At 41.3% G+C, this 10,231-nt stretch overlaps 1 protein-coding gene across 2 annotated transcripts in view; it reads right to left on the minus strand.

Annotated features, from left to right (window-relative positions):
* Positions 1-10,027: 10,027 nt before the first annotated feature.
* Positions 10,028-10,231, minus strand: part of LOC124878327 (C-X-C motif chemokine 13) — a 3,211-nt gene continuing 3,007 nt past the window's right edge. For both annotated transcript variants that reach the window (XM_047382212.1, XM_047382211.1), the window contains one exon: positions 10,028-10,231. This exon is cut by the window's right edge and continues 115 nt beyond it. The gene's annotated coding sequence lies outside the window, so the exon portion shown is untranslated.

Genomic DNA, 10,231 nt, shown 5'->3' on the forward strand with positions numbered 1-10,231 from the left:
TGCAGCAGCATGATCTATCTATAGTGCAGTGGTATAATGTGACTTTAACTGGAAATGTGCACTTTGGTTGGAGGAGACTAAGATTGAGCTTTCTAGCAACAACACCTGATTCACACTGCTAAGTATGGCAGAGGATCTGTGGTGCTGTGGGCCTGTTTCTCTTTCAAAGAGTGCATGGCACCAGGACCTCTTAGAAATGGCAAATAAACTGATAAGTCTTTCAGCAGGCTAATGATCCAAGTCCACAGCAACGATTCATCAGAGAGAAAGAAACAACCTCATCCCACGTGATGATCTCCGACCCCATACCTAAAACCAGTGGGCTGTGCTGAGGAGAAGACAACATCAGATGATCTAAAAGGAGGAATGGTCCGAGATCCCTCTCTGTCTCCTCTTTTCCTATGGGCAAACACAGCAACGAATTCAGTGTGGGATTATCCTGTGTGTAAAATAAAAATATGAGATTATTTTAAAGCTTTTCTACACGTTTTCACCAGGTGTGTCAAATAAAGGGGGGTCACTGTAGGTCTGAAGCAGAAAGGGTTATAACCCTTTGAATTATATGCAATTATTCTTACAGCAAGTATAGGTAAAATGTAAATCTTTCCATCAGAGGTAAAAATATTTGATGCTCTGATTGTTGTAGGTGATTAAATATTCTCTGTTGTTCATCTGCGGTGCATTTCACCCTGCAGCATCCTGGTTGAGTTTGGACCGTCTTGTTGTCAGCTTTCATTTCTGATCGGGTCATCTGGGCTCCACCAGCAGCGCGGCACTTGAAGCCTCCTCTGATTCTGGTGGAGGTGGAGCCACGCTGTGGACTTTTTCTGAACCAACCTCATGGTGATTTTTGTACGACAGCTTTACATGAATTAACTCTGGTGACAATAAGGGGGTTTCTTCCGCATTCTCGCATTAAAGACGTGCATTTTTCTCCTCACACGTCAAAGATGTACGTGATGTACATTTTGTCTTTGTCCGGTTTCTCTAGATGTTCCTGCAGAGACCAGATGTCACTGGTTTTATTTTAGACCTGTCTCTAACATGCAGTCTTTCAGATTGGATGACTTTGTACAACTGAGTATAACCAAGTTTTTCTGAGAAAAAACAATAAATGTTTTAGGTTTAAACTCGATTTGTCTTGGTTTTTATTTCCACACACTCATGCCATGAGATGATGCTGAAATCGCAACACTGAGCAAAACTTGTCAGGGTTTCTTCTAGCCTCTAAAGCTGGTCCTGATCAACAGTTCTTCAGGCTTTGTCAAAGTCTCTGAAAGTTTTTCTGTTTTTGGCATTTTTATTAATGATTTTCTGTCCAGAAACTGACCTTTTTTAAGCCATTAAATATTAACTATACTAAAAACTATGAAAGTTGACTTATTTTAAAGCACTTATGGGTCTGATATGAGTTTAAAGGTCACTGATGTAATCAGAAACCAATGTATTGTTTCTCAAACAGGAAGAGGATTTTGTAATCAATCCGACAGGGTTTCAATTAAATTTAACATCATTATGATTTCAATGTTTGAACAACATTAATTATGACTTGGTAACTTAATGGAGTGAAATGTACAACGATGTTACAGATTTCTTATTTGTCACATTTAGATTTTTCAGATCATCAAACATGTTTTTATCAGACAAAAATAACCTGTTGTCGCAGAATCTTTACATGATGTTCTGGGTTAAAGTGTGACCCAGAACTGTTCTGTTTAAGGGATTCCTGGTTCTGCAGATCTTGCAGTAATCAGTTCTGGATGTGGCTTGTGAAACTGCTGGCTAAACACAATAAACTCATAATTTAACAAAGGGAGCGGTCAGATTTCCTCATAAGGCCAGGTTGGTTTGGACAACTTTTCTCCTTTAATAAATGAAATCATCCTTAGAAAACTGTATTGTATTAACTTAGGTTATCTTTGTCTGAAAAATAAAGTTAGTTTGATCAACTGAAAGACAAAAGTATCAGAATCAGCTTTATTGCCAAGTTCGTACATACAAACAAGGAATTGGACTCCGGTACACTTTGCTCTTTGATTTTTGTTTTTGTATTACAGAATATACAAATTTACGATGTACAATATACACATATATAATAGAAAAGGTGCATTTGCAACATCTGTATGCTGTTGTTTTGTACTCTATTAAATGTTCATCAGAGAAACAGCCTGGAGGAAGAAACTGTCTCTGTGTCGGCTGGTTTTAGTGAACAGTGCTCTGTAGCGCCACCTGAAGGTAAAGCTCTAAACAGTTTATGTGCAGGGTGTGTGGGGTCTGCAGAGATTTTAGCAGCTCTTTTTCTGACCCTTGACCTGTATAAGTCCTGGATGGAGGGAAGGTCAGCTCTGATTATTCTCTCTGCAGTCCTGATTATTCATTGCAGTCTGGACCTGTCCTGTTTTATGGATGATCCAAACCACACTGAGATGGATGAAGACAGGACAGACTGAATGATGGCAGTGTAGAAGATGACCAGCAGCTCCTGTGGAAGGTTGAACTTGTTGAGTTGCCTCAGGAAGTACAGTCTCTGCTGGACCTTCTTTCGAACAGTGTCTATGTGAGAAGACCATCTCAGGTCCTCAGAGATGGTGGTTCCTAAGAACCTGAAGTGGTCCACGGCCGATACAGTGTTGTTGAGGATGGTGAGGGGGGTGTATGGGGGTGGTGTTCTCCGAAAGTCCACCACCATTTCCACAGTCTTGAGTGGGTTCAGTTCAAGGTAGTTCTGACCGCACCAGTGTACCAGCCGATCCACCTGCTGTCTGTATGCAGACTCATCACCGTCCTGGATCAGTCCAATGACTGTGGTGTCGTCTGCAAACTTAAGGAGTTTCACGGACGAGTCCGATGAGGTGCAGTCATTTGTGTACAGAGAGAAGAGGAGTGGGGATAGAACACACCCCTGGGGGGCACCAGTACTTATTGATCTGGATCGGGAGAAGATGCTCCCCGGTCTCACCTGCTGCTGTCGGTCCGTCAGGAAGCTGTTGATCCACTGACAGGTGGAGGCTGGGACGTTGAGCTGGGTGAGCTTCTGGTGGAGGATGTCTGGTATGATGGTGTTGAAGGCCGAGCTGAAGTCTACAAACAGGATCCTGGCGTACGTCCCTGGGTGGTCGAGGTGTTGCAGGATGAAGTGTAGACCTAAGTTAACAGCATCATTTGCCGACCTGTTTGCTTGGTAAGCAAACTGCAGGGGGTCCAACAGGGGGCCTGTGATGTCCTTCAGGTGCTTCAGCACCAGCCGCTCAAAGGACTTCATGACCACAGACGTCAGGGCTACAGGCCTGTAGTCATTTAATCCTAGGATGGTGGGTTTCTTGGGCACTGGGATGATGGTGGATAATTTGAGGCAGGAGGGGACCTCACATTTCTCCAGTGATTTGTTGAAGATCCGGGTGAAGATCGGAGCGAATTGATTTGCACAGGCTTTCAGACATGATGGGGAGACGTTATCAAGTCCTCCAGCTTTGTTTTCATGCGCTGAAAGAGCCTATTTACATCTTCCTCGGAGATCTTTAGTGCAGGCAGAGGTTCTGAAGGTATGGTGTTGGTTGTTTTACGGGTCAAATTGGTTCCTGAATGGGATGTGGAGGAGATGATTTGAGGAGTGAACGGCTCAAATCATCTCAAGTATGACAAAAAAAGCAAAAACATCATAAATCTTTAAGGGAGCAGATACTTTTTCACATGACTGTAGGTAAAAAAAAAACTTTAAATCCAACTGCACATACACTTAGAGCTAAAATCTTAGTTTTACACTTTAACATGAGCATAGTTCTCTCTAAATATTCATTAATATATACAACATAACACCCAAAACCATCAACCAGAACTATAAACCTGAAGAAATAAAAAACAGAAGAAGCAAAGATCAAATATCCCAATTTAAGACTTAATAAATATAATGTAAGACCTAGCATTGAACATGTGAGCATGTTTAAGACTTTTTGAGGCCTAAAACAGAACAAGGTCATGTGATCTGTTCTGAAGTTGAATTTTTGTCCATCAGTTAATAGGAAACTAAGCCATGGCTGAAGCAGACGTAATCTGAGCGTGACCTGAATCACTGTGCCTAGCAGTTACTATAATAACAATGGGCATATTGTGCAATATTTCTTACATTGCAACACTGAACAAGACATCTAATATGGTTGTGAAATTGAAGTTGTTGATCTTACAGAAAGACAATATGAACAGCTAAGGCCCTGACACACTAAACAATGCGGTCAGGGACTTCCTTAGAGGATAAATGCATCATGTTGCCATGATTTAATGGGACTCCACCATATTTTTATTGTTTTCCTCATTCTTCTCTTTGTTTTTTATCATCGTGTACAGGACAGTTTCTTTAGCTGTCTATTTAAACTGTTTCTGTGCAACAGCCTTCTGATTCTCAGATTCTCCAACAGCAGCGCTGCCCTCAGAGATTAAACCGACAACCTTTCTTCACCCATCAGTCAACCTTTCAACAAAATCAGTTCATTTGCAGTCATTACAAAAGGTCATCAGCAACCACTTAGACCCTTTCTGACTCATTTTTCTTGTTTTGGTTGACATTTTTTTCTGCATATTAACTATGAGTGCTTTGACAGTGGTCAGGCCTTTATAATCTGTATTTAGATGAATTATTATTATTATTATTATTATTTATCTATATAGTCCTTTCAAAACTGCTGACTAGGCAATCGAAGTGCTTTACAAAGCATACATAAAAAGAAAAAAGACATTTCATAAAAGCTAAATTAGCAAACAACCAACAACAGAAACAGCAATAAAACAATACAGACGCTGCAATAATGTGCCACCAAACTCCTGGATATTAAAAGCCTTTCTAAATAATAGAGTTTTAAGTTTCGATTTAAAGCGGCCCAGGTCAGAGACAGAGCGTAGGTCCGGAGGAAGCTGGTTCTACAGTCTAGGAGCTGCTACTGAGAACGCTCTATCACCCCAATGCACATACTTAGTCCTTGGTACATTTAATAAAAACTTGGATGAAGACCTCCCGGATCTGCCACGCAAACAAAGACCCAACAAATCTGATAAATAAGATGGGGCCAAACCATTTCAAACCTTAAAAACAAACAATAGAAGTTTAAAATCTATTCTAAAACGGACTGGAAGTCAATGCAAACAAAGTGAAACAGGAGTGATGTGCTCTCTTTTTGTGATACCCATTAGAAGCCGGGCAGCTGCATATTGGACAAATTACAGACGACTGAGTAACGACTGACTGACACCAACATTTGACCACTACAGTAGTCAATTCTTGAGCTGATAAAAGCATGTATAGCCATCTCAAGGTCTGAGTGGTTTAAAAAAGGCTTAACTTGATTTGTAAAAGTTTGACTTGAATACTGAAATAATTTGTTTACTAAACCTAAAATCCTCATCAAAAATCACTCCCAGATTTTTAACAGTATTGCTGAAATTAAAATTCAAAGCACTAACATCGGTGGTAGCATTATTACTGGATAGAATATGCTCAGTCTTTTGTTAATTTAAAACAAGAAATTTTCACTCAACCATTGCTTAACTGCAGAAATGCAGTCAAGAAGCCAATGTTGTAAGTTACTGTCACTTGGTTTTAAGGACAGAGAGATCTAGATGTCATCTGCGTAACAATGGAAAGACAGGTGGTGCCATGTACTGATCGCATATAGAGGGAAAAAAGAAGGGGGCCAAGGATAGAGCCCTGTGACACCCCACACGACTGAGGCACCCTGGAGGATGCCAAATCATTAATCATAGCTGAGGAAGTTCTGTCAGTAAGATAAGGTGTGAACCACTTGAGAGCTGAGCCACAGATACCAACATAGTTGTAGAGGACAGAATGATCCACAGTATGAAAGGCTGCTGTGAGATCCAGCAGCACCAGAACAACTGGACACCTTTCATTGACAGACATGTTGATGAAAGGTGAAAACAGTGTCGTTGTGCACCTTTAAAAGGGCAGACTCTGTACTGTGTCACGATCTAAAGCCAGACTGGAATTTCTCAATGATCTCATTTTCTTCTAAAAATGGTGTAACTGGATAAAAATGTTTTTTTTTCCAAAAACTTTAAATAAGAAGGACAAGTGGGAGACTTGCCTAAAGTTAGATAAAATCAGGGGGTCAAGATGGGGTTTCTTAAGAAGAGGCGTCACAATAGCATGTTTGAAGTGAGGTGGTACAATCCCTAAAATCAGACAGGAGTTAAAAAAGGACAAAACGGCTGGACCTATGGAATTAAAAACTTCTTTCAAGAACTTTGTTGGACGAAAATCAAGAGGGCAATTAGTAGTTCTCATGCGTTCCACAATTTTGCTCAGTGAAGAAAAGATAATGATTTGAACTGCTCAACTACAGCAGAACCCAGCAGGGGAAGTAGAGAAAACTACATTAGTAGAAGAAACATAAGCGACTTTTTCAAGAAATAAAGAAAGAAAATTCCCACAGGTAGCAGCCGAAGTGTCTAACAACACAGATGTAGATGGATGCAAGACAGAGTTAATTGAGTTAAATAACACCCTAGAGCAACGGCAGCTGTTAGAGATAATGGAAGACAGAAATTGGGTTTTTGCCTCTTTAACGGATCTCTGGTGGTGAGCAAGACTGTTCCTTCATAAAACCAGGGATGCATGCAGTTTGTCTTTCTTCCACAGTCATTCAGCTTTTCTGCATTTCCTCCTGAGGTCACATACATTACTGTTACGTAACCAAGGCTCAGGTTTAGGTTTAGGATACTTGAGCCTAACAGTGGCAATGGAATCCAGGATCTCTCGACAGGTGTCATTGAAAGAGGAGACGAAGTTGTTAGGACATAATGTGGTATACAGACCAATTGATTTAACAAACTGTGAATCCATAAAAGCGTCTGTAAACTCTTGAGCTGTAGCAGAGGTGAGGATGCAATATTGACATGCCGCTACCAATGGTCTACTGGCTGGAGAGGGAGCTGCAAATTCAAAATGATGGGGAAATTATCTGAGACAGCAGCCTCAGAGACTTCACAGCAGGGGATAGACAATCCATGTTTGAAAACAAAATCTTGAATAACAGGAATCAACACATCTGTAGAACTAAGCAAAACAAAATGAACATTTTTCTAAGAGATTTGTGCTATTTTGTTAATAAATGGTGTTTTTGTAAGACTGGAGCAAACTTTCTCAGTTGACGGACAGATTCCAGCGCCCTGAGCTCCTAAAGGCCTCCAGGCCAGAACTTTAATGAGCTTTCAATACATTTTCTCCGGATATCCAAAGTGCAAACACACCCTCCATTTCTGCTACCTGTATGACCCCCTCTCTTTTCCAATGGTTATGGTCAATCTGACAGAAAGAGGTATCCCAATCGTTGTGGTTTTTAGTATAACAATGGCCGTCAGCGGGCTTTAGATGGACAAACTGTCTACTTTTAAGGCTAGGCTTAAAACATTCCTCTTTGATAAAGCTTATAGTTATAGCAGCTTAGGTTATCCTGAGCTATCTCTGTAGTTATGCTACTATAGGCTTAGGCTGCTGGAGGACATAATGACCACTTTCACCCTCTTCGCTATATTCTCACACTACTCTCCAATTTTGCATTATTTGCTGTTATTTCAGTTTTTAACTTTGTTCTCTCTTTTCTCTTCCTAGAAGCTACACCTGGCCTGACTCTGTGTCTACCTGTGACACCTTTCTGGAGAGGGGCATTGTCCAAGCTTCTGCTGGCAACAACTTAATGCTCACCCTCTACAGATGATCCACATGGCCCTGTCTTTTAGTGTTTAACCCTTTCTCTCTCCTAGACATGGCGATTGACTGAGCTGTTACTGTGACTAACTCTATGTGCTCTCTTTCAGACTCTAACCTTGAAAACTGGCTCAGAGTTTATCTGTTCTTTCTTTCTAGATGAAACGACTAAAGGAGCTATATCCATTAACATTTACTTTTCCTTCCCATAGAAAGTACTCCTGGATCAGTGCTTCTTTGTTCTCTTTGTGTCTCTGCTCTGTTCTCTCAAACCCCCAGTCGGTCGTGGCAGATGGCTGCTCACACTGAGCCTGGTTCTGGTTCTGCTGGAGGTTTCTTCCTGTTAAAAGGGAGTTTTTCCTCTCCACTGTCGCTACATGCATGCTTAGTATGAGGGATTGCTGCAAAGTCAACACCAGTGACTGTCCACTGTCTCTACATGCTCATCCAGGAGGAGGGAATGCTGCAAGTCACTGACTGGATGCAATCTGCTGGGTTTCCTTAGACAGAAAAACTTTTTATCCAATTTGAATAAATAACTGAATCTGACTGCACTGTTCAATGATTAGGATTAATTGGAATGGATGTAGCTGATTGTTGTGAAGAACCTTGAGACGACATGTGTTGTGAATTGGAGCTATATAAATAAACTGAATTGAATTGAATTGCAAGTTCCAGTCAGATTGTTTGCAAAAGCACAGAATGTGTTATACGCATGTTATGCTTTTAATGCATAGTTTATATGGCATAAGAACAATTCAAAGAAATTAAAGGTTCTTATTGGTCAAGACTGCTGAGCAAGTCAGCAGGGAACCACTCAGCGTTTGGACCTATACGGGCCTCTCTTGCTGATGATGGAAAGAGTGAAAGAAAACAAATGGGGGGTGCCAATCTCCTGCGGTCATTGTGGGAGCAGCATGGTGCACCCTGGGTAAGTCACAGTAGATGGACTTTAGTTGAATTGTAATGGATCTTTTTCATCTAATAAGGCAGCCAAGCTCCTCTCCTCTCTGAGTTGGGAGATACAGTTAGACCCGTCCTTCCAGCTGGATGGACCACATGGAATATACTGATGGAGTAACTCACAGCTTCAGCTGGACCAGACCAACGAGAAAGACGACACACTGGACAACACACTAGACGGTGGGTTTAATATTAAGAGTTTGTCTCCATCAGGCTAGTGTACAACCAAAGCATGGTCAGAATGACACATCATTGTACCAATGTCTGCCCATCCATCCATCTATGGCTGGGGGCTGCTGGTGTCAGCCAGCCAGCCGTTGTGTTTCGCTTATCTAAGATCGCTGTCCTGGGTGCAACAGGTCCAGGAGGAAAACCCAGATCTACAAAGAGAGGAACCCAGAAGGCCTCCTGATCAAATCCCTGAACAACCTCCACTGACTCCTTTCAATGTGGAGAAGCACTTCGGAGTCCAGCCACCCTGTGGAGGAAGTTCATTTCGGGCACATATTTCCAGGACATTATACCAGTGTGCAGCTCAAAAATGCATCCTTGGCGGATCTTTGCACTCGCCTTTGTATAACTGCTTTACTATTTGACAGGCGATGCTGGTTGCAACAGCTGCTTGATGTTTTTCTTTGGTTGTCTGATCTTATAAATCAACACTGAATGACCACAGAGCGCCCATTCAAGCTCAGAGTTTTTCCTCACTATTCTTTCACCACAAAAGATCTTTTATTTCTTAACGTGTCCGCCTGGCATCTTCTGTGTATGGTGACCTTCAGTCACTGTTCTGACTAGCTGTTGGATACTCCAGCAACTGCCCAAAGCACTATCCCTAGACTCATGATGTCATTGAAGCCCCTTGCAAATGAAATCATTACAACCAGTTTCATCCCTACAACACAGGAAGTAGTTTATGACGCTCAAGGAAAAGGAGGAAAACCAACCTAACCATCTGAGCAACATCTTAGAACTGCAATGCATAGAATGCGCCCAATCGGCGATTGGAAGATCTCTCTGCTCTGGCAGACACACATATTCCTCCAGGATTTATTAATGTTGTATCCGTCACACACCTTGGTGACCTTCAATCACTGTTTCAGCTGACTGTTGGATGCTTCAGCAACCGCCTGCAATGACCACTCGCAATGATATAGTTCTGGGCTGAATTATGAAGCTTGCTTCTCTGATTTCAGGGAAGTCCTTCAGTCATAAAGCAACTTTTTAAATTAATTTCACACAAACAAGAATTTATCTGTTTTATTTATTAGAGCCTAAGCCCAACACAGTCAGCTGTTCTTGTATTATATCACCCTTCATCTTCAAGGCAATAAAATGTCAGTCTTTCTGTAGTCTTTTAGTCTTTTCTTTATTTCTTATTAAAACATCACATGAGCAGATACAGAACCTCAGCTTATTAATAATTCAGAATCCATTTGGATCCCGATCAGTGTCGAGTCCAGCAGAAATCAGTATGAAACATCAAAATTAAAAGAATACAAGTCTTAAACAAATAAAACTGAGTTTTACACTTGACAGTGGCTCAACTCTTTT

Source organism: Girardinichthys multiradiatus, chromosome 12 (genome assembly GCF_021462225.1).
Source record: "Girardinichthys multiradiatus isolate DD_20200921_A chromosome 12, DD_fGirMul_XY1, whole genome shotgun sequence".
Lineage (NCBI taxonomy): Eukaryota > Metazoa > Chordata > Actinopteri > Cyprinodontiformes > Goodeidae > Girardinichthys > Girardinichthys multiradiatus.